The 26,646-nt window shown below is 40.8% G+C and overlaps 1 long non-coding RNA gene and 1 pseudogene across 1 annotated transcript in view; one reads left to right on the top strand and one right to left on the bottom strand.

Annotated features, from left to right (window-relative positions):
• LOC124722116 overlaps positions 1-5,108 on the top strand; it is a 52,482-nt gene extending 47,374 nt beyond the window's left edge. The window contains exon 4 of the long non-coding RNA XR_007006443.1: positions 4,880-5,108. This is a non-coding gene — a long non-coding RNA (uncharacterized LOC124722116). The remainder of the gene's footprint in view (positions 1-4,879) is intronic.
• A 4,026-nt stretch (positions 5,109-9,134) lies between these two features.
• Positions 9,135-9,253, bottom strand: LOC124723810 (annotated as a pseudogene).
• Positions 9,254-26,646: the final 17,393 nt, after the last annotated feature.

The raw sequence follows: 26,646 nt of genomic DNA, 5'->3' as shown, positions 1-26,646 counted from the left end.
CACAATGCAAAAGCAACACACGAATACAACAAAGCAACAAATTGCCGTTGACCTGTAGAGAGAAAGTCACAAGATTAATAAAAGCGTTGCGCTAAATCCTAATTATATCTAAGCAAACAAGAGCAGATATCTGACTGTTGTTCAAAAGACTCTCAACGAAATACGATCCTGGACTGGGTGTCGCCAAGTGTAACCTCCCCACCGTAATTTGAAAGAAATAAATGACAATACTTAATACAAATGGGAGCCAAATGTAACCTCCCCACAAATTTTTTTAAAACAAAAGGACGATACTAATTAGAAATGCTGATGGACATGGCTCTAAGCGTAACCTGCCCACAATGAAATGTACTGACAATGGCAACAAAAATGTGAAATACGCAATCTGACTCGAATGTAAATCCTTCAAAAAAAATTAAAGTCCATTCAGTGATAAGAAAATTCAATTAAACCGAAATATCGGTCTTTGGCCCTGTGTAAAACAATCAGAATTAAAGTCTTACCTCAGAATAAATGGACGTCACATATCTGCTCTTGTTGTTGCGCACCGCTTGGAGGAACTGCATTGCAAATAATAATATTCTCCTTTTTTGTGATTTTACTAAAAATTTTCTTTTAAAGAAGTGGAGTAAAAAGGGAAGTGCAACGAAATCTTTAGTTCCATAAAAAATTAAATTTTGAAAAAATGCTTTTGAAATAAAAATTATTATTGGGGAACTTGTTGGAGAATAGTTACAATAAATAAAATTTTTTATTATCTAATGATTATATTAATTAACAGTATACCTTATTCACCATCTTGACCAGTGTTGCCGACCGCCTACATCACGCAACCGCACTGGGCTGCTACTACTGACCGACTGCTCTGCATGACGACTAAACCGAGCTACAGACTCGCAACGACTGAACTGACAGACTCGCAACGACAGACTGACCGCTACTGAGCAACGACTACTGACAGACAGAGAACCGCTCGCAACACTCGCGCGGTCAAGCGCATACTCTCTGGTCACAGATGCTACAATGCCTCGCCATCGCTGCTATGTTACATACGTGTTTCAGTGTTACATTATAAATAAATGAAAAAGACCAAAGCTATTTTTTACCGACGCTTAACATAATATCAGAGGTCTACGAAACGTTGTTTCTCGTTGCACAAATAAAATGTCTCTTCACATTAGTAATAACTGTAACACGTTTTACACTTTTGCTTATAAGTTCATAACAAAAATGTCAAAATACATTTTATTTATACATGATTTTCATTCATATTTGTATTATTCATAATTTTACCGTAAAAGTGACGCTACAAGAGACGTATGAAATATTATTGAATTATTATTAACCACTTAGTTTGGGTTAAAACTAACATTTGATTTTCGCTAAAGATGCCCGGGAATATAATAATATTCCCTTCTTTTTATTCACAAAATTTGTTTACCAGTAAAAGTTTAGTTCTGACGATCATGTATTCAAACACTTCGTCTATCGGAGTCGCTAAATTCAATTATCAGGTCCATTAGTAGACTACATGAAATCATGCACTGATGAACCAAAACATTATGACAACTGCCCACCACGAGTTGGATGCCGCCTGGTGACGTTGCGGCCACGTGACGCGGAAAAAAAGTACGTAAGCGGAGAAAACACGGACTGGGGATCGCCCTAACGAAGATAAGGGCTGAAAATGGGGAAATCCATTGACGTAAGTGACTTTGACAAAGGGCAAATTATTGTTACGCTCAGCCTGTGAACGAGTATTTCGTAAACGGCGAAATTGGTCGAATATTTACGTTGTACTGTCGTGAACATGTGTGGAGAGAGGTAGAAGGACAGTGAGACCACTACTAGGTGCTAAACGGTTGGACGTCCCTGACTCTTCACAGAACGTGGGGTTCAGAGGCTTGTCTGCTCTCTAAAAAAATGGTGATTTGTAGCATTTCTGCCGAAACAGCACAATGCTGGTGCACTCAGAAATGTTTTTGAGCACACCGTTCATCGTACAGTATTGAACCAGACCTCCGCAGCAGACTACTCCTACGTATTCACTGGTTGACTCAACGACATCGTCAATTACGACTGCAGTAGGCACAGGACTGTAGGGATTCGATCGTCGATCAATGGAAGCCGTTCGGCTATTCGGTTGAACCACACTTTTGCTACGCTAGGTCGATGATTGTCTCCACAAACGCCATCATCGAGGTGAACGGCGGCAAAAACATTCAGCGTGCCACGGACGTAGGTTGGTAGGAGCAGTAGTACGCTATAGGAGACTTGCATGGGACCTGTGGTAATAATCGAAGACACGCTGACAGCTGCAAACACCCTGCATCCCTTCATGCTTGATGTCTTACCCGACGGTGATGTCATCTTTCAGCAGCACAATTGTCCGTGTCTTGGAACCATAACCGAGCTTCAGTGGTATGAGAAACATTATAGTGAACTCAAGTTGATGCCTCGGCAACGAAATTTGCCGGATGTAAACCCTATCGAACCCATATGGGTTGCTATAGGGCGCTATCACAGCGTACGCAAATCAGCAGCCCGTCATTGACGCGAATTACATGGCCTTCGCGTAGACATTTAATGCCATATACCCCTCAAAACATACCAACAAACTGTCGGTTCCATGATCCGCAGAATCAGTGATGTGTTTCGTTCCAGAGACGGACAAACAAGCTATTAAGCAGGTGGTCATCAGTGTAGATATCGCAAGTACTTACTCAACAACACGATCATATACGTAATCCAGTGTATTAGATATGTCGATGGTTAATACGACCATGAACGCCACAATGCAGTTGAAATTGATCACCTGAGTATTGGTTCTCACTCAGTCCGTGTTTTGCTGTACGTTTGGTCGCAGTTTGTCCATATCCATTCTCTGATTAGATGTTACATGCCAATTTTACGTTCCGTGAACAAGTTTCACCCGTAGAATATTACAACTGGAAAACAGGATTCACAGTGAAAATGCATTAAATAACGATAAATTAAAGATAAACATACGCATATTACCTCTTTTTTGTCATTACACGTTTCAGAAAACTTTACATTATACACACAAAAGTTGTGGTAAGGACTATGGGACCAAACTGCTGAGGTTATCGGTCCCTAGGCATCCGCACTACTTAATCTAACTTAAACTAACTTAACTTCAACTAACTTATGCTACGGACAACACACGCACCCATCCATGCCTGAGGGAGGACTCGAACCTCCAAGGGGGGGGGGGGGGGGCGGGGGGTGGGAGGAGCCGCGCGAACTGTAACAAGACGCCCAAGACCGCACGGCTACTCCCGCGCGGCCTTATACACACACCAAAAAAAGTTTTGCATCACCACGGTTCCGAGGGTTCCGGAACCTGTACAGAAAACTGGAATAGAGATAAAGATAAACACCATTTCCTCCCTTTTTATTGCTCATGAAAACGACACATTGCATGTTGTACCACCATACAGCGAGACCTTCAAAGACGGTGGTTCAGACTGCTGTACACACCGGTATCTCTAATACCCTGAAGCACGTCCTCTTGCATTGATGCATGCCTGTATTCGTCGTGGCACACTATGCACAAGTTCATCGAGGCACTGTTGGTCCACATTGTCCCACTACTCAACAGCGATTCGGCGTAGATCCCTCAGATTGGTTGGTGGATCACGTCGCCCATAAACAGCCCTTTTCAATCTATCCCAGGCATGTTCGATAAGGTTCATGTCTGGAGAACAAGCTGGCCACTCTAGTCTAGCGATGTCGTTATCCTGAAGGAAGTTATTCACAAGATGTGCACAATGGAGACGCGAAATTTCGTCCATGAAGACGAATGCCTCGCCAATATGCTGCTGATATGGTTGCACTATCGGCCGGAGGATGGCATTCACGTATCGTGCAGCCGTTACGGCGCCTTCCATGACCACCAGTGGCGTACGTCGGCCACACGTAATGCCACCCCAAAACAGAAGGGAACCTCCACCTTGTTGCACTCGCTGGACAGTGTGTCTAAGGCGTTCAGCCTGATCGGGTTGCCTCCAAACACGTCTCCGACGATTGCCTGGTTGAAGGCATATGCGACACTCATCGGTGAAGAGAACGTGATGCCAATCCTGAGCGATCCATTGGGCATGTTGTTCGGTCCATCTGTACCGCGCTGCGTGGTGTCGTGGTTGGAAAGATGGACCTCGCCATGGACGTCGAGAGTCAGGTTGCGCATCATGCAGCCTATTGCGCACAGTTTGAGTCGTAACACGACGTCCTGTGGCTGCACGAAAAGCATTATCCAACATAGTGGCATTGCTGTCAGGGTTCCTCCGAGCCATAATCCGTAGGTTGCCGTCGTCCACTGCAGTAGTAGCCCTTGGGCGGCTTGAGCGAGGCATGTCATCGACAGTTCCTGTCTCTCCGTATCTCCTCCATGTCTGATCAACATCGGTTTGGTTCACTCCGAGACACCTTGACACTTCCCTTGTTGAGAGACCTTCCTGGCACAAAGTAACAATGCGGACGCGATCGAACCGCGGTATTGACCGTCCAGGCATGGTTGACCTACAGACAATACGAGCCGTGTACCTCCTTCCTGGTGGAATGACTGGAACTGATTGGCTGTCGGACCCCCTCCGTCTAATAGGCGCTGCACATGCATGGTTGTTTACATCTTTGGGCGGCTTTAGTGACATATTTGAACATTCAAAGGGACTGCGTCTGTGATACAATATCCACAGTCAACGTCTATCTTCAGGAGTTCTGGGAACCGGGGTGATGCAAAACTTTTTTCAATGTTTGTGTATACTCGTTGCACAGCTCATAATTTACTTGCACCTTTAATGTTTGACAGGCAAATATTCGTAAGTAATTCGTAACAGAGTATTATCTTCTTTTTCAGATGACGTCAACAGTCGCACAACTGCACATTAGATAAGGTGTCACACTGAAGTATAACGCACCTACATTGAATGGAAACGCCATTATTCTGGGAGCCTTTGGACTCTTCTTTCACATCTGTGGATCATCCTTAATCAAGACATATCATATGGATATTTCAATTTACATTTTCAGTATTTATGTGTTCAGTGTAACTAATTACATCTGTTAAATACATATAATTGTTGTTATTCCCTGTATTTACCTTACAAATGGTTGGAGAAATAATTTATGAATGTCAAGCACAGTCTTCATTCGACATTGTGAATCTACGTTATGAAGACAGGAGTAATTCTGAATTATTTCAATAGAATGAATATGTGTCGATACTTGTGTGCGAACGGTATGGTCAACATGATCCAATCCACGAGAATATACGATTTGGTATAGTTAGTGTAACTGTGTAATATCTTAAAAATGAGTTGCTTTAGTTTACAGCATCTTACTATCAGTGAAGTTTTTAAGAGTTAGTGCTGTTTGTAAAGAATTTTGAAGTTCCTATGTTTTGCAAGTGATTTAATACGTCTCCTTGTTGTTGATGTGCATGTCTATGACTTCACGGATGTACAGAGAACTTTATACACATACCAGCTGCGCCTGAAAGATAAAAATATTCTTCCCGTACAAGATTTCGAACTGGAACTGTGATGTTAGAATTGGGAAACGGTTATTAAAATACATTGTAGTTCAAGAACTCAGTATATGATTTTTACATAATTTGTTTGTACGTTTTATTGTTCTTGTTGTGACTTAGCAAGACAGCCAAGTCACAACGAGAGGAAGCCGAAAGGCACGCGATAAGCTCACGCAGATTGGCGTGAGGTCTGGAACAGTTAAAAGGAAATGAGATCTTAGAAGATGGACGCAGTTGCTGTAATACTTAACTTTAATCCACATTTGTAGAACATCGCTCTTGATGATACATGCTTCACAATATTATCAAAGCTATGGCGCCTTGCTAGGTCGTAGCCCATGACTTAGCTGAAGGCTATGCTAACTATCGTCTCGGCAAATGAGAGCGTATTTGTCAGTGTGGCTTCGCTAGCAAAGTCTGCTGTACAACTGGGGCGAGTGCTAGTACGTCTCTCTAGACCTGCCGTGTGGTGGCGCTCGGTCTGCTATCACTGACAGTGGCGACACGCGGGTCCGACGTATACTACCGGACCGCGGCCGATTTAAAAGCTACCACCTACCAAGTGTGCTGTCTGGCGGTGACACCACAGTTCTAATTTTACTGTACGGATGCTGACATTTTTATTTTTCCCCTTTGGTATGGCTGATTTAAACACAACACGTGAAGTGACATTGTCAGCCTTCAAACACAAATACTTCTTCTCATGCTACACTTGACTATTTTTGTTACAGAACCATGGTCGATTTTTGTGATATTCTGGGTTTCATGGGCTTATTTTTTTGTGAAGCTTACTCTTATTTTCAAGCGGCAGCTTTGTGCTGCTAATAACATGCAGTTATTTTTCCTTCGATTGAAACAATTCACACTAAAAATGACTGTTTTCCATTACTTTAAGCCAATGCTGTTATATATGATTATGAAAGACGAATAAAACCTACATTCAGAGTACCACACTTACTTTATTAAAATGTTCTTTTTAGTTTTACAGATTTATCAGAACATCCCTGGAAAGATAATAATAAGCGTAAAACATAGGTAGAAAGAGGGTTACTGCTCTGTTGTTTGAGATATCCTCTAACGTTTACTACCGCGCATTGGCGTCTGTGCTGATATGACTCTTCCTGGCAGATTAAAACTGTAGCCGGACCGTAACTCGAAGCTGAGTCCCAGGTTCGAGTCCTGGTCTGGCATTCAGATTTAATCTACTAGGAAGTTTCACGATTTTATATTTTTGTAGATTATTGGGTTGAGAGTTTGAAAGTAAAATCTTGGATAAAGAACGTCCTTGTTTCTTTGTATGTTCCAGCTTATGTTTTCGGCATTGCACGGTTTAAATGTCCATTGTGGCTGCCAGGTAGTTTCTGGCTATCAGTGGAGGCACATGACAAAGTCACATTTCGAGAATTGGCATTACATTTTATGGTACTCTGCAATCTCTGTTTGACCAAAATAATCTTCTGTTTCTGAAACAATATTGTAATGTTTTCATCTAGTGAGTATACTCCATATCTTTCCTTATCGTGCAGAGTAATCATGTTGCTGAGAACAGTATGAGTGGCAGTTTGCGTAAATCTCAGAGCTGTAGTCGATTCATGAGTAACAGGTGACCTATTTCACAGACCTATTACTTATCTGCAGTTACAAATTGTCAACGCTCCATTGTTATCAGAGCTAATCGTTCCGCTAAAAGAAATCAGTTCTTCTACTGCAGACTCGACTTACAAGCAGTGACAACAAATGCTCAGTATATTCGTGTGGTCGACTTTTTGTACATTAAATCACAGAATTAAATAAATACACCGTAAATTCACTGCATACATTCACTACTCAACTGTACTGAGGAAGGTGCCGCAGTGGGTGAGATTACGAACTTTTATTCGCAAAGAACTGAGATCATATCCCCTTGCAGCCACTCTAACTTATGTTTTTCATAGTTACTCTGTATCAAATGGTTCAAATGGCTCTAAGCACTATGGGACTTAACATCTGAGGTCATTAGTCCCCTAGACTTAGAACTACTTAAACCTAACTAACCTAAGGACATCACACACATCCATGCCCGAGACAGGATTCGAAACTGTGACCGTAGTAGCCGCGTGGTTACTCTATGTCACTTAAGGTGTGCGCCTCCATAGTTCCTTATACAAAGTTTCAGCTAACTTCCTGTCTCATTTTTGTTCAGTCTGAGCTTGTCTCCCGTCTCTATTCCTGTTTATGTCGCGGAACGATGAACTATAACTCCCCTTCCTTTATTGTTGACAGCAATTGACGTAGCCTAATCTGTAGAAATATTGCGGTTAAGCTGTGCTAAAAATCCGAAAATATGCCTTCTAAAATTGCACTCCCACTTGTGCTTGCGTTTGAATGTAGCCGGTTGTTCGCCTGTAGCGACACACAGATCATCTGACCAATTTGTCACTGCGTGTAGTTTGTTGTTAGATATTTATTTATAATGAATGCGTATAATACCATTTACAAGAAACGAATTTTAAGAGGATTCTATAATGATTTGTCATTTTCTGTAAGTATTCCGATGCATCTTTCTCGTGGTCTTCTGGCATCCTAGAACGAATAGTAATAAATTCGTACAGCATTGTTGGCTGGGGGATATCGAAGGATAGGTTCAGCCGCCATATTTGAAAGGTTTTTGTGTTCTTCGCTCACGACGACACATTTCCTTGGCGAAGTAAGCGAGTTATACGTTTAATTTTATCTGATAAGTGTTACTGTAACGGGCGTATATATATATACATATATATATATATATATATATATATATATATATATGTATAATGTGTGTGTGTGTGTGTGTGTGTGTGTAGAGCGGTATCCTGTTTATGTTGTATGATGATGAGAGAAGAGAGAGGGTGAAACCCGGTGCCACCACATAACCTACTCCTCTCCAGTAGCACAGAGGGGTAATTATTTATTTCTAATTTCTGCTACCAGTTACTTTTTTATTTTATGTTTAATCTAACATAATACAACGCGTTTCAAACATGTTCTGTTCATCTTCAGGCGTTTATACATACATACATACAGAGAAATGTTACTTAAAAATAAACAGTCTTAAACTAGATTAATCTAGAACTCTTTGTTCATCGTTTGTTACTGTAGCGGCTGGTGTGGCATTTGGGGGGAGGAGGGGGGCAGTGTATTGCTAGAAATCGAAATCAGTGATGCCTTCTGCTGGCTTTCTTCCTTGTGGTTTACTATTTATGATATCACAGCGATTTCATCATCTTGCTGCTTCACTTGCATCACTGGTGTAATGGCGGAGTTGCTGATTAAAATTATACTATTGCACATTGTATTTTGTCACTGATTGGCAACGTAATTCACTGCATAAATTGCTTCGAGATACATGTAAACCTTATACACACAACACAAGATGGCGGACCTATGGCCGAGAATAAATAAGCACAGAGGGGCCGCCGAGCGTAATGTCCATATCCGGTGGACGGACCACTATCAACAGTGTCATATATCCTCACGCAGTGATGTTTGGAATTCAGAACACTGGCGCAAAGACTGGCGATCATGAATTCTATGTCAACACCCCTGCTCCCTCCAAAGGGAAAGCAGTCAGCAGCACGTGGCGTACCCAAGCGGTTGCCCGTCCAAGTACTGGGCACGCCCGACGTTGATTAACTTCGCTGATCTGACGAGAACCGGTGTATTCAACGAGACAAGGCCGCTGGCAGAATAGTCATTACGCGTATTTTAGGTTCATATCTCAAGACTTATGTGCCAGTGTTTTGGCCTAAAATTATAGATAACTTCCAGGTAGATTGGTACTTTTTTTTAATAATGAAGAACGAATACACAGCGACAGACTCTTAGTTTTCGAACAGGTGTAGTTTGTTAGCAGTACAAGCGACATTTGAGGTCAGACGTAACACGACAGCACAATGTAATAAGGGTTACGACAGAGAAAACGTTTAGCAAAAGATAATCTCTTTGTGCAGTGCTAATGTCACGGTGACCTAGATTGGTCATGGCGAGACATTCAAATGTTTCGTAACAGTCCAGCTATGTAAGTTACACGCAACAACGCAGAGCCTACGCCAGTTGGCAGTAACTGACAGTCCGATATGTATCGTAACGGCTTCAAAAGCTGACGGCTATTGCATGTAAATCATAGAATTTGGTACTCACGCTCACGAACTGATTATACTTCTCAGATTAATGCAACCACGTTATGTGATATGACACTGTAACAAAAAATGGCTCTAAGCACTATGGTTCTTAACATCTGAAGTCACCAGTCCCCTAGACTTAGAACTACTTAAACCTAACTAACCTAAGGACATCACACACATCCACGCCCGAGGCAGGATTCGAACCTGCGACCGTAGCAGCAGCGCGGCTCCGGACTCAAGTGCCTAGAATCGCTCGGCCGCAGCGGCCGGCTACAGTGTAACATTTCTGAACAAAAGTCGATCCATACTTTCAGGTGCATGTTAAAGACGAAGTACCAGCTCAATCCGGACAAGGGTGGTGAAGGAAATCGGCCCTGTCCTCAGCGAAAGAAGCATTCCTGCGTTCGTCTGAGTTACTAAAGAAAACCGCGAAAGACTAAATCAGAATAGCGGGACAGGGATTTGAGCCCCATACTTACTTAATGCGAGTCCTCTGTCTTAACCACTGTGCTATAGTAGCAGAGACTCGCAAAACCCCTTATACGTAAAAATTTTTAATTCTTGTCATGGAGTGCAGTTTAAACATGTTCCCCCAGTTACAGCTGCCGGAGAAAGGAATATTATCATCTCTCAATATAGAATACACTGGTATTCAAAGAACTTTGCTCGCATAGAACAATACGAGCAGAACGGAATCCGAGTCGGTGATTATGCAACTACTGATACGAAGACTGTAACAATGCGTCTGATAGTGTGAGAATATGTATACAGCAGCACGCCGAAGTACTGACTTTACATTTTCAACAGCTAGCAGAGAAAACGTTGCCAGCAGACTTGGTGAGCGGTAATACTGCGTTTAAAGACTCAAAAGTACTAAGGAAATTGCTGTTGGTGAGGAATCCCTCATCGTTAATTGAGCACCTACACTGGAGCGGCTTAGACTGATTCCTTGTATCTCCTGGAACAACACAAAGTCGAACTGACTGCAAGACACCACCCCTACTTTAATACGAGCCATGGCCGAAATCAAAGGTTAACCCGCTAATTTGCGTCAGCAGGACACTTCCTTCCACGTTTTACGATTTCCACTGTAACGCGTGCCAGATTCTGTTCAACACGATGAACGACTGGAACGGATAACTTTCATCTGTGACAAAGTAAGATTGCAACTGTCTGCATTGTGCTTCTGGTAAGAAAGTCATGGATTCATTTTCTTTACCAGCACTATTTTTTTCAGTCTCAAAGAAGACAGTTGTTTCGCCTGGACTGACAGTTTTATTAAGACTGATTAGCCGTCAGCAATGGTGTGTTTTTCGTTATCTAAATTTCTCCATGGTATGGATCCAAGTGCGCAGTCGGTTTGACTGTATTTACTATCCTGGACCGCTTTTCCAAAAATATGTCGTGCGAATACCTGGCAAGTGATTGTAAGGCAGCATATACACTGATGAGCCAAAAACATTACGACCACCTGCTTAATATCTTGTTTGTTCGTCTCTGGATCGAAATACATCACTGATTCTGCGTATCAGGTGTCCGACAGTTTGTTGGTAGGTTTATGGAGGTATGTGGCATTAGATGTCTACGCAAAGGTCATGCAATACGCGTAAATAACGGGTCACTGATTTGCGTACGCTGTGATGGCGCCTGATACCGACCCAGATGGGTTCCATAGGATTTACATCAGGCGAATATGGTAGCCGAGCCACTAACGTGAGTTCACTATAGTGCTCCTCAAACCACTGTAACACGGTTGTGGTTCCTACATATGGACATTTATGCTGCTGAAAGATGACATCGCCGTCGGGGAATATATCAAGCATGAAGGGATGTAGGTGTTTCGAAGCTGTCAGCGTGTCTTTAATTACTACCACATGTCTCATGCAAGCGCAGGGGAATGGCTCCTATAGCAAAATATTGCTCCCACCAGCCTGCGTCAGCGGCATGTTTCGAACCGCCGTTCGTCTCGATGATGGCGTTTGTGGAGACGACCATCGATCTAGTGTAGCGATATGTGATTCACCCGAAGAGCCGAAACGTTTCCATTAATCGACGATCGAATCCCTACGGTCCCGTGGTCATTGCAACTATAATTGGCGTAGTCGTTGAGTCAACATGTGAACACGTAGGAGTGGTCTGCTGCGGAGCTCCATGTTCGACAATGTGCGATGAAGAGTGTGCTCCGAAACACTTGTGCGTGAAACAGGATTGTGCTCTTTCTGCAGAGATGCCACAGATCACCATCTATCCTACTTTACAGAGCAGACAAGCCTCCGAACCTCACGTTCTGTGAAGAGTCGTGGACGTCCAATCATTTAGCGACTAGTGGTAGTTTCACTGTCCTTCTACCTCTTTCCGTAGATGCTCACGAGAGTAGCACGTGAACATTCTATAAGCTTCGCCGTTTTCGAGATATTCGTTCACAGGCCCTGCGTAATAACAATCTGCCCTTTGTCAAAGTCGCTTATGTAACGGATTTCCCTATTTTCAGCCCATATCTTCGCTAGGGTGATCCCCCATCCGTGTTTGCTCCGCTTCATGTGCCGGCAACGCCACCAGGCGGTATCCAAATTCGCTAAGGGCAGTGTTCATAATGTTTTGGCTGATCACTGTAATTACTTCGTGTAAGCAGCGTACAGGATCAGTTCATTTACCTGCGAGCAAATAACATAAAATAATTTTTCTTGAATACTTTGTGGAGATGGTAGGTGGAAATTTTATTAAATACAACATTGGAAGACAATTTGTTTTCCATAAGCGATGATCAATAAGTTTCCGTTTTCAGGCGTTGCTGCGACATACATGAAACGTTGTGCGAGTTCTATGCGGATATATAAACACCGACATGGAGGCAAGAGATTTGTGTGGAATTCGTGTCTTTCTGAAGTACGAACGGTAAATGCGGAAACGTGGACTATGGCGACTTTACTACCAAATGCCTCCAAGCAGGACCAAGGTGCTGTTAATCTTTTCTTGGCTGCCGAAGGACAAACACCGGTAGACACATACCGGAAAATGAAGATTGTGTATGGGACAGCATGTCTGTCGAAAATCACCGTTGTGGAATGGTGCTGCTGCACGAACACATATCGCAAATGTCGAAACGCGAAAGTTATCCCAACTCAAGTGGTATACACTCGAGCTCCCGTCCTATAGTCCTGATCCCTTCCATGCGAGTATCACGCCTTGGGTCCCTTAAAAAAGGTCTTGAAGTGTCGACGATTCCTGTCGGACGAGGATGTGCAGTATGCACTTAGGGCTTCTTGTCGCAGTATGACAGGGTGATTTACCAAATGGGTGTATCTTCAACCTGGTGTGTCGGTGGGGCTATTGTCTCAATGCTCATGGCGATTTGGCTTGATCGACATACCGATACTGGACTGCACGGCCTTCGAGCGGAAACTTTTTGATCGGACCTTATAATTCAGTTACAAATTACATATCCTTCTCACAGAGAAAGTTCCATCTTTCGAACAGTTAATACCCAATGAAATGATGTTACTTCATTTATGTTGGATCTTCTGAACTCCGCAGCTGCTAATGATAGTTGGTGAACGACGCAACCAGCCACAAATACTTTTTGAGTGTTTTGTTTTAGTGCTATAACCGGTTCCGGGCTACCATGCCCATCTTCTGATGGCTAATACTTTTAGTTACACAGATGTTTTGACCAACAGCATGTCGTCTGCTCCCCCATGGCAAAAGAATATTTGAGTATTTGGTGTTACTTTATAAGTTGTTTAAGTAATAAAAATATTCCAAAGTGCTTGCATTGAATTATATACAACGCAAAGTAGTTGCGATCACTTAAATAAGTCTCATGTAGATGGTGATCTGTTTTGTTGTGATCCATGTGATTTTCTAGGTCGATTCATATGATGTAGAATTCCACACAGCACACCCACCGTAAATAAATTACTGTGGCACATTTCACAATATTCTTAATGTAAGTCTTGAGCCTCACGTTTGTGCTATGGAATTGGTCAAGATTATCTTCAGCAAAGATACAAAGATATCGTTCATTTCCTATTGACCAAGTATGTAAACAGAGGAAAGATGATGTGTGATATATGCAAAACATAACATATTTAGTGCTACAAAATATTTGCTCTCTAAGAGTAAACTTATTACTAAAAAACAGTAGGAGAAACAGTTTTTAGTAGGTTCCTTTTTTGCTATCAGTGGAAATTTTTGACAAAATACTTTAAAGTTAGCTGGTTGCATACTATAAATTGGACATAATACGGATATTTGATTATCGTTACTGTTTATAAGTTAGTTGCAGCAAATAGAAAATTAAAAAGCTTAAATATTTCCTTATCAACTTTTACATATTTGAAGACAACTTCTCTATCAGAAATCCCCAACAATGTATTAATTATGTAAGTGATGTGCACATACCAGAAAGTATAAGATCCGCATACGTGAACATTGTAAACCTGTACCCAAATACAACTTTCCATGAAACTAATAAAGCCATTAAGTGCAATGTAATAAAAACAAACTGTTTTGCAAGGCAGAGATGTACAAACTCATAAAGATGTTAGAATTATTTGTAGCACATAACTACTTCGCATTGAACAAGAAAGTCTATATGCAGCCAGGTGGCCTAGCAATGGGAAGCAGTTTTGAAGACCTTTTAGCTGATATTTACATTAACCATTTGGAAAATCAATTTTTCAGGTCCAATTCCTGTTCAAAAGGTAAACTGATTTATTAAAAAGCTATGTTGATGATCCAATCATCTTGTTCAAAAATGAAATAGAATCATTTGTAAATGCCAAGAATAACGTGAACCCTAATATCAAACTCGCTGCAAAGCATCAGACGGAAGAGGGTGTCAATTTCTTGATCGTAGAACAAAAAAGTTGAATTAAAACCATGATTTTGAAGTTCATAGAAAACTTACATCGCAAATGTAATTATAAATAATTCTTCATGCTACCCTATGCAGTACAAAATGCCTTATTTCAGGTCCATGTCAAACAGTATAAATAAAATTACCCTCAGTTCATCTGTCAAGAGAAAGAAATCAATATTATCAAAATTGTAGCTAAAGATAATAGTTATAAACCACAAATAATTAACCATTTGTACAATGAAATTAAAGATAATAAACTATCTACAGTAAATTCACAATCAGCAACAGAAAACTAATTATTTGGATACATTTCATTCCTAGGCACAATCTCATACCAAACTGTCGATCTTTTCCGAAGGACATTAATTCAAATAAATTTCTGTACCAATAACACTGTACAGTATAACATTATCCACAGCACCAAAACCACTAGCCTAGAACTAGAAAAATCAGGAATTTACAGGATTATTCGCATCAGTTTCCCCAGTTTTTATCTTGGACAGATTGGGAGAAGCATCAGTATAACGTATCACGAACTACTGAAATAAATCTGCAATAGCCACTTACATGAATCAATTTGGACACTCTGTTTTTAACATTAATGACAACTTACAGGTATTACATACCGCTTACAAAGGCAAGAAAATGGACCTCTTAGAGGAACTAGAAATATATATTCACACCCTCATCTCACCCTAATACGTTCTAAATGAGCAGCTGGAGCTAGCCAATAAACATTTTCTGTATAATTTCCTTGGGCTGTTCACAGAAATCAAACACAAACTGGACCCTTAATAGTCACAGCACTACAGTTTATGATATTCGTATGCAATTGTATAAACATAAACTACTATGATGAAGAAATGTGTTGCTCTCATCCCACCTTCCAATGTTTTAAATTTTGTATTTCCTGCAACTAACTTATAAACAGTAACGATAATCATATATCTGTATATGTAAATGTGTGTACATATATGTCTAATTTATATTAAGCAATCAGTTGGCTTGAAAGTATTTCGTCAAAAATTTCCACTGACGAAAAAAGGAACTTGCTGAAAATTATTTGTTCTACTGTCTTTTAAAAATAATTTTCCTCTTAGAGCGCAAACATTTTTCTGTTAGTAACATGTTACATTTTGCACACCAAACGCGTCATCTGTCTTCTGTTTACATCCTTGGTCAATACGAAATGAACAACATCTTCGTATCTTTGTTTAATGATAATCTTTGCATTGTAAACAAAACCATCACGTGTATATCACTTGTGTGATGCTCAGCACTGACATTAAGAACATTAGGAAGCGTACCACAATAATTTATTTACGGTAGGTGGGCTGTGTGGCATTCAACAACATGGAAAACCACATGGATCACAAAAAACAAATCGCCACCTAGTGGACCTTATGTAAGTGATCATAACTATTTTGCATCATATATAAATAAATGATAGTGCTTTAGCATATGAAACAACTTGTAAAGTGGCTCTAAATACTCAAATATTCTTGTGCTGTGTGGGATCAGACGATATGCTGTTGGTCGAAACATCTGTGTAGCTAAAAATATTAGCCATCTGAAGATGGACATGATAGCCCGAAGCTGGTTATGAAACTAAAATAAAACATTTAAAAAGTATATGTGGCTAGTTGCTTCATTCACCAACAAATAAAACAATTTTAAAATACGGAGAGCTGTGTGTTCTACCACCCGTGAAGTTCATTTATTTCAAAAACCATTTATTTTTGCCCAAGATTTGTTTGAAGGTTGATGAATGTAACGACTACAGAAGAAAACGTCAGTGAACGAACAGCACTGTGTAACAGACCAGCAGAAAAGTACTGCATGCTTTAACGTATATTGGTTCAAGGAAAATTTTAGTTTTTTTTGCGAGATACTACTTTGTATACGATTCTCGTGAATGAGCTGGTCATAACTGACTGTTGCACGGTATTGTGTTTCTCTAGTCCTTAGATACATTAAGATTAAAACATTTATTGTATGCAGCTGTAGAATTTTGCTGATAAATGAGGTTAATTGGTGATAGAACAGAAAGTATATGAAAATAATTTTTATTCGGTATTAGACATTCGAGTTGGAATACATTCTTCGTCAGAATGGTTAAAATACAATTGTTCAGTTAATGTAGGTTAAGTCTTACAAAGAAGAAAACAGCAACCAGCCACTATTAATACTGCTATTTATTTAGTTAAATAGCGCCGTTACCGGTTTCGAACTCAAGTTCATCATCAGACGGCTGTTCACGTGATTTTCAAGATACACTTTACATTATCGTCCGTTTTCAGTTTCTATTATTCCACTGTGGCGAAGTATTTTTGGTGTGTTGTTGCCCTACGGTAGAAAAACAGTGTTAGAAGCGCCATATGTGAAAATAACTAACCTCCAAATGATGAAATACAGCGTAAATAAATGTGTGAGGTTAAGTGGTTATGGTACTTACGTCGAAAATTCCGCGCGATTTTGTTGCGAAGTTGCATGATTGTATTTTTCGCATATTCCTAAATATATCCAGCACTTACGTAACTTGTACATCACCATATTGTGCAAAGCACCACACACACACACACACACACACACACACACACACCAAAAAGAATTTGCCACATGTGAAGTTATCACAGAGATTGCAGATTTACAAACACAACAGTGTCAGAGACATTCTCTCTTAGAGACTTCGCAACATACAGGTTGCTTTGATTTCACAGAATGATTGTTTTTAAAAAATAACATAACTTAATGAAAATTAAAACACAAAGATAAACCTTACATTATGAGCGTATAATATTACAAATGAAGTTGACGGATGTAGTAACCAGCTTGTGTGAATGCTACTTATATGGTATTATGTAAATACTGTGGTATATACAAGGACTACATAGAGGTGAGATAAAATGAATAACATGCTAGTAACAATTGTATTAATATCTATATATGGTGCACTGGAATTTTGAATCAAGTATAGTAGCAGTAATTATTTTTTTTCAAGAATCAAGGTATTATTACAAGTATTTATATTATAAAGAGTACCATATTCAGTGAGCATTAATTATAAATAAATTGGGGAGATGTGATGGCCAGTTGTATGAATGTTACTTATATGGTATTGTGTAAATACAGGGCAATAAACAGGTGACAACATATACACGAGATACATGAATAATGTGACAGTAGTAATAATATAAATGTAGTATGGCACACTACTTTTATTTTTAAATCAATTTTACAGTCGCAGTAATGTGTCATTGAGCAGACAGCTATTTATACTTTATTTGGATTATTGATTGCATATTGTTGTTAAAAGGAGTAGTGTTTATTTATGTTTCAGACTGGATAATAGGTGAGTGAAGCTTTGTAGAGAGGTTGCATTGTCTAGCTCTGTCTGTTCATTAAGAATATGATGTGGTGATTTGCTTTTATGTGTATATATTTCTATTTCTTCAAGCAGATTCATGAGGCTACCTTTGTCAACATGATGCAATATTTGAATGTAGTCTTCAATTGAAAGGTAGCCTCATGAATCTACTCCTTTTAACAACAATATGCAATATGTGTGGTGCTTTGCACAATATGGTGATGTAAAAGTTACGTAAGTGCTGGATATATTTAGGAATACGCGAAAAATACAATCCTGCAACTTCGCAACAAAATCGCGGGGAATTTTCGACGTAAGTACCATAACCACTTAACCTCACACATTTATTTACGCTGTATTTCATCATTTGGAGGTTAGTTATTTTCACATAGGGCGTTTCTAACACTGTTTTTCTTGAAGTGTTGGCAGGAGAGCCAACACCGTGTTGCTAGAGGAGGCCGAAATGCACGCTTTAACTCACGCAGTCTGGCGTGAGGTCTGGAAATAAGACTAGCAAAACAGGAGGTAACTGGTAGAATACTTAACTTTAATCCATAATTGGAGAACATCGGTCTGACGGTACAGGCATCACAAGTTGAATATCTATTGATAATGGCGCCTTGCTAGGTCGTAGCAAATGACGTAGCTGAAGGCTATGCTAACTTTCGTCGCGGCAAATGAGAGCGTAGTTGTCAGTGTAGCATCGCTAGCAAAGTCGTTTGTACAACTGGGGCGAGTGCTAGGACGTCTCACTAGACCTGCCGTGTGGTGGCTCTCGGTCTGCAATCACTGACAGTGGCGACACGCGGGTCCGACGTATATTAATGGACCGCGGCCGATTTAAAGGCTACCACCTAGCAAGTGTGGTGTCTGGCGGTGACACCACCTTTCTACCGTAGGGCAACAACACACCAAAAATACTTCGCCACAGTGGAATAATAGAAACTGAAAACGGACGATAATGTAAAGTGTATCTTGAAAATCACGTGAACAGCCGTCTGATGATGAACTTGCCAGTTCGAAACCGGTAACGGCGCTATTTAACTAAATAAACAGCAGTATTAATAATGGCTGGTTGCTGTTTTCTTCTTTGTAAGAATTAACCTACATTAATTGCACACAGCCACGGTCTCACCATGTCAGTTTTAGACAAAATAGCATTACAATTGTTCAACATCTTTCCCATCATGCTGCAGATGGCGAATTTTCCAATTATGAGGCCTTTAGCGAAAGGAAGTTCGTTTCACAGTACTGTTGAGTCATCCATCAGCTTTCTTTTCGCCTCCGTGCACTTAAAGCTGTCGACTCATGTATGACAGTCGAGACAGAGAGAGAGAGAGAGAGAGTGAGAGAGAGAGAGAGAGGGGGGGGGGGGAATGTTTGCACTTAAAGGTCGAATATTTCACTGGTATGCCCTCTCGCTTCTGGCTCACGTAGTTTACACCCGTCTTTACTAACAGCACCACCGCTGTTTGCATAACTCGACAGCCGCGTTAGCGGCGATATGACGAACAATCTCCTGAAGTGTCATTATACTTTCACTTCAACACCGTCAGCTGTGTGTTAGAAGACACAGCTATTGTTGGTATTTACTGCGACTCTTGTCTGGTTTTAAATCTGGTTACAGAGATGATACTGAATGAAATAGACTTGCACCACAGATTTAAACAATATCAAAGCTTCACTGACAAAGAAAAGCTGTACGAAGACAAAAATGGGCCTATGAAGGGCAATGCGAAAAGCGTTCAATGAACTGGAAAGTAAAATATTGTCGACCAATTTAACATAAAATCCTAAGGAGTTTAAGTATTGGTAAAGTCAGCAAACGGATGAAAAACACCTAAAGGTTCACTCAGTATCATAATAGCAGCGAAGTGGAAGATGGCAACGGTGAGGACAAAATGTTGAATTCGGTTCTCCGACATTGTTTTACTGTGGCAGATCTTAATTCGATTCCTCCTTTCAATCATCATACGAACGTCCAAATGATGGAGATTTCGATAAATGCTACTGGTGTAGCAAAGTGACTACAATCGTTCAACAGACGCAGAAAAACTGGACCTGAAGAGATATGCGTACTATTTTTCATAGATTATGTGAAAGAACTTGCTCCCCATCTAGAAGCAATTTATCGCTGGCCGCAGGATCAGCGAACGTTACAAGCGAATGGAACATACAGTGCGCAACTCATTCCTGTTTTCAAGAAGACTCGTTGTAGAGAGGCCTATATCGTTGATGACGACGTGTTGTAGAATTATGGAAACGAGCTTTGCTCACGCATTATGATTCCTTGGAAACGTATATCACCCTAGAGATTAACAAGAATTTCGCAAACAAATCATGTGAAACAAAAATTCGCTTTTTTAATTAAAAATGGAACTCCTCCAGCTGTATTTAAGATTTTATATTTATTTGGCTACTAGTTGCGACGTTGCGTCAACGCCATCTTCAGGCCCGTACACTTTGACGAAATCAATTGTGTGTGGCTGAGTACTAGAAGTCCGCCATACACAATTGATTTCGTGAAAGTGTACGGGCCTGAAGATGGCGTTGAGGCAACGTCGAAACTAGTAGTCAAATAAATATAAAAATCTTGAATACAGCTGAAGGTATTCCATTTTTAATAAAAATTATGCCAGCTGTGTCCCATCATCATCCACCTTACATATGGATGTACGAAGATTAAAATTCGCTTTGTTCGTCAGTGAGATTCAGAGGGCAGTAGGTTGATACAGTGGACCTAGACTTTCGGAGGACATTATATACAGTACCGCACTGCTATGTAATTAACAACTTATGAGTTTTGGGAATATGGGACTAGTTTTTCGATTGCATTAAGTACTTCCTAATACATACAACACAACACATCACTCTTAACGGGCCAAAATTGTCATGTGTACCGCAAGGAAGTGTTACAAGGCCATTACTGTTTACAATATAAATAAAGGATCCGGTGGAGGCTACTCCTGGACGATGCTGTTGTATAGGGGGTGGACAAAAATACGGGAACACCAAATATACAACACATGAGCATGTAAATACAGTGTAGTAAAACAGTCGGCATTCAAAACAGCTTCTAGTCGTCTCAGAATGAATAAATTTAGATCCTGTATGGTTTTCAAGGGAATATTATACCATTATTCATGCAAAATAGAGGCAAGTTTAGTTAACGATGATAGAGGGGTATCGCGCGACCTTCTCTCCAAAGTAGGCCACAAGGGCTCAATAATGTATAGATCTGATGACTGTGGTGGCCAAGAGAGATGTGACAATTCATCGTGGTGCTCACAAAACCATTCCTGGACGATGTGAGCTGTACGAATAGTGGCCTTGTCGTCTTGGAACACAGAATCACCATTGGCGAACAAACATTCTATCATGGGATGCACCTGATCTGCCAAAATAGTTACACAATCCTTGGCGGTCATATGGCCTTGTAGAGTACCCAAGGGACCTACCGAATACCACGATATGCCTACCCAAATCTTCAGTGAATCTCCACCACGATTCACTCTTGGGACGTAAACTAGGCCGTAAGTTGCAAACAGTGTGAAGCAAGACTCATCCGACCAAATGTCTTTCTGTCATTGCCCCACAGTACAGGTTTTATGGCTTCGGCATCACGTTTTCCTATTACGTGCATTTTCATCACTGATTTGTGGTTTTAGACTTCCAGCTAGCCCTGCAATTCCCAGCTTATGGAGCCCTCTTTCTGTTGCTTTGGTGCTGACAGTGTTCACGAGTGCGACATTCAATTCTGCAGTGACTTTTGTAGCTGTCATCCTCTTATTTTTCGTCACAATCCTCTTCCACGACCGCCCGTCACGATCACTCAACACACACCTTCGTCATTGTGACTTGGCGGATGAAGTTTTTCCGCTTTCCCTGCATGCTGTATAAATAAGCGATATGATGCCTCTTGAAATATCAAATATTTCGCCTACGTTGATTGCGGAAGCACCTATCATACGAGTACCAACAATTGCCCACGTTCTAAATCACTTAACTTTGACATAATGCACTCATAACTACACAGGACACCTTTCTGACCACGATTGAACACTTGCAAAGTATTGAGGACATTGTACGGGTGCCGTTCGCGGTCAAATACAATAGCGCAACCTACTGGATGACTAGCATCTGCATTTATGTTAAAGAATGCATTTCTCGCTATTTATTCATATTTTTGTCTAAGTAGGAAAGTTTCGAAACCAGAAAACTGTAGCGGAAAGCAGGAACACGTTGCAGCGGATCGAGGCTTGGTGCAGTGATTTACAGTTACATCGGAAAGAAATATTATTGTTCGCTTATAGCCTTACACTATTGGTGATCAATCAGGCGCATCCAACTGGAGTGACCTAAGATTTCCAGAAGGCTTTTGATACCGTTCCTCACAAGCGACTATTAATCAAATTGCGTGCGTATGGAGTATCGTCTCAGTTGTGTGACTGGATTCGTGATTTCCTCTCAGAGAGGTCACAGTTCGTAGTGATAGACGGTAAATCATCGAGTAGAACAGAAGTGATATCTGGTGTTCCGCAAGGTAGTGTATAAGTCCTCTGCTGTTCCTGATTTACATAAATATTCTAGGTGATAATCTGAGCAGCCTCCTTAGATTGTTTGCAGATGACGCTTTAATTTACCGTCTAGTAAAATCATCAGACGATCAATTCCAATTACAAAATGATCTAGAGAGAATTTCTGTATGGTGCGAAAAGTGGCAATTGGCACTAAACAAAGAAAGGTGCGAGGTCATCCACATGGGTACTAAAAGAAATCCGTTAAATTTTGGGTATACGATAAACTGCACAAATTTAAGGGCTGTGAATTTGACTAAACACCTAGTAATTATAATTACGAGCAATTTAAATTGGAAAGACCACATAGATAATATTGTGGAGAGGGCGAAACAAAGACTGAGCTTTGTTGGCAGAACACTTAGAAGATGCGACAAACCCACTAAAGAGACAGCCTACATTACACTTGCCCGTCCTCTGCTGGAATATTGCTGCGCGGAGTGGGATCCTTACCAGGTAGGATTGACGGAGGACATCGAAAAAATGCAAAGAAGGGCAGCTCGTTTCGTGTTATCGCGCAATAGGGTTAAAAGTGTAACTGAAATGACACGCGGGTTGGGGTGGCAGTCACTGAAACAAAGGCGGTTTTCTTTGCGGCGAGATCTATTTACGAAATTTCTATCACCAACTTTCTCTTCCGAATGCGTAAATATTTCGTTGACACCCACCTACATAGGGAGAAGTGATCATCATAATAAAATAAGAGAAATCAGAGCTCGAACGGAAAGATTTATGTGTTCCTTTTTCCCACGCGCCATTTGAGAGTGGAATGGTATAGAAGTAGTATGAAAATGGTTCGATGAACCTTCTGCCAGGCACTTAAGTGTGAATTGCAGGGTAACCATGTAGATGTAGATGTAGAAGATGAAACGATCGTTTAAAACTAGTCATAGGAGAGCATATACCAGGTTAAGATGCGCTGGAATACTCAATCACACAAAAACTGTTCCTTATAAAACCGTCGTCTGACCAACTGTTGAACATTGCTTGTCAGTCTGGAAACTTTACCAGGTAGAAAAAAAAAGATAAAATAGAGAAGATACAAACAAGTTCGGCATGTTTCATCATGGATTCGTGCAGAAAGTTCGAGAGCGCCAAGGTGATGCTCATCAAAGTCCAGTGGCTGATGCTGCAAGAAAGGTGTCGCGCATCACGGACAGGTTTACTGCTAAAATTCCGAGAGCGTACGTTCCAAGAAGATTTGCGCAACATACTACTTCTCGCGAAATAACCATGGTAGGAGACCAGGGAAATGCGTGCCCATGAGGAGGTCCACCGACTGTCGTTCTTCCCGGGTGCCGTTCGCTAAGAAACAGGAAAGGCAGAGGATGATGGCGGTACCAGAAGAATTCCTCCCACCCCCTGCTCTTGAAGTAACAGATTTGTAAGAGTCCATTGCGTCCTGTCACGCCAACTGCTGCCCAGATCGCTGCTACAGATGCAGTACGATGCGCCAGAGTCACACACCGAACACGATTTTCTTCCCTCTCGGCCGTCCCGGCCCCGGTCTTCTGGCGACCGTACAGTCACGTGACCACAGCTGCCAGCAATCATGTACAATGACTACATTTCTGCCAAGTCTTTCTGCAACATCACAGGAGGACTATCTAGCTCGTAGCATTATTATACGACCTCGTTCAAACTCAGTGAGATGCTGATAATGACGTCTTTGTCGCCTTAAAGGCACTATTGACTAATATTTCATCACGTTCCCTCTCCAAGGTATCTAATGCTCACGACTGTTAGAGGGTGCACTTACAGCAAACCTGATCTGCATCCTCATAATGATGTTACTAGCACCACCCTTACGCTACTGGCGCGAGGTTTGAACAGACATCATCTTTCAGGTTGTAATGGTACTTGAATTACGTAACTATTACGGCACCTCATCTCAACCTCTCGATGCCAGCAATATTCTACTGTGTTTCTGTAAAATAGTTAACATATTTCTGTGACAACATTCAGATTTGATTTCATTAATGTAGAGGTACCTCGATACATCGATATGTATATGTTGCAATGATATTATTCTTACGTGTATTCTTTCTTTTGTCACTATGATCTTTGACGTACTTGTAACATTGATTTTTGGGCGCGTAAGCGGTTATTAGAGAGTCAAGCTTTGGTCGTCATGTTAAAGAGACGCAAATTGTAGTCAGTTTATGAAATGTGAACTTTAACAGTGAGGAAGATATTTTCAAGTATGTTTTATATTGTGAAGTGATGTTATGGAAGGAGTTACGTGATATTGCAACAAAAGTAATGAAAAAGAAGTGTAACTTAAATTCGGAGTGCTGATTACTTTTTTTACATCACCATTGTCCTAACTTGCAAAAGTTTAATCTTCAAGAATGGTTTATGAAACACATCTATAAAACTTTTGAATATCGCAGAATAACACCTAGGCCTCTTTGCACCCTTGCTTGGAATCATCACTACCTAGATTTTCGACGATTGAGCCATGAGTTCACAACGAGACCAGCGTGGAAAACACGAAAAGATGAGTGCCTAGTTTATCCATTATTTCAAGAAATGACTTTATTAACTGTGCTCTAATGATATCTGTCACATAATATAACTTTGTTATTGCCCGAAAATTCAATATTTAGCAGCGTGAGCAACACCACAATCATAATTAATTTTTGACCTTTGTTGTGGTAGGGTTGTTAGAAGATGCAGAAACACACCTACCAACTTTCGTTTATGTCGTACAAATCCTTCTTGGTATTGCAAATTTTTTCCCGTCAGTGTATTTTCAGTATCTTTTCAACGGGATAACTCCACAGTGCTATTCGGTATTTTCTTGTTACGGCTTTGAGAATCGCTAATGAATTTAACGCAGCGTCCATTTCTGGAAACAAAATTATGTGGTGCGCGCCAGATGTAGCGGACAACTGTCGCGGATTACGTTGGCAAGGGCGGCCCGTGTGACGCTGGTTTATGGCTAGCCAGGGAGTCCAAGTAATGGCGCTAGACAAAGAAAATTATACAGGGTGTAAACGATAACTGTTTATAGCGTACAACGGTGGTGTAAGGGAAGTCGAGGCGAACAATTTAATAAAGGACGCTTACTGACTATCAAGCTGTGAAACAACCTCAAACTGGCCTACAGAAACCCCTTTAGCTACAGCCCATGTGCGAGATTTTCAGTATCCCCTCGCTCTCTTAGGTCACCGTCTTAATCGTCTATTTCGTTAACATTATCAATTTAAATTTTCTCTTGAGGCTAATCAAAGATAAAAGACTTTTGTAAAAGATATGAAAAATCTACCCGTAATTTGTTTACAATTCGATCTAAACTTAAGCCTTAGAAGCATGTTAGTTTCGTACTTGCAAGAGAAACTCCGCATCGCACCGCTCTCAGATGTAGTGGAAAGAGGGCCCAGCAGACAGCTGTCAGAAACTGAACACAGATCAAGCATGAAAACGGGAGGAAGATGTACTGGACTGTGAGAAAAAAAGCAAAATAGGAACAGTGAACGGTTCAAGAACAACAAGTGCAACATAGAACAGCCGGGAACACCAGTGGCGTTGTGGTTATTTAGCTACCATCTTTAATAAAAAACTGAGTGAACAGATCAACGAACAACCTGAACGAGCGTCATTGGACGTCCGCCACGAACAAAGTTAACGAACAATACAGAACAAAATGAGATTAAAAAAAAGTGGTTACGGCGTTGGACTGCCAACTACGCGAGCCATGTTGAAACCTCTCGTGCCAATTTTTTTTTTTTTTTCAGTGTTTGCTTTATTCAAATTTGTTTCTCTGTCGTGGTGTAATATCCGTTTGCAACAGCGATGTGTAAAGTAGGGACCTATAATGACAACTGATCCTGCACAACTACTCTATTAGCAGCCGAAAGGAAGGGGCTTTCGAATGGGAATCTCAAACATTTGATGACAAGGCGACAAGTCAACCGGATCCTCCACCGGAAAACGGGTCTGATGTGTCATACATGGTATTAGTGACAGTACGTGTGACATATGATAGGAATCTCTTATCCAAGCACTTAATTTGTACGACTGGTAAGAGAGTGAGATACGGCTCCTTGAGCGATTTAGATGTTCGTATGAATGTGAATGTGATCACTCCCAAGGAAATGATGAAAACATAGTTTGTGATATAAGCTGCAACAAATGAACGCAAC

Source organism: Schistocerca piceifrons, chromosome X (genome assembly GCF_021461385.2).
Source record: "Schistocerca piceifrons isolate TAMUIC-IGC-003096 chromosome X, iqSchPice1.1, whole genome shotgun sequence".
Classification (NCBI taxonomy): domain Eukaryota; kingdom Metazoa; phylum Arthropoda; class Insecta; order Orthoptera; family Acrididae; genus Schistocerca; species Schistocerca piceifrons.
Note: the sequence above shows the minus strand (reverse complement) of the source record. Positions and strands in the feature narration are given on the sequence as shown.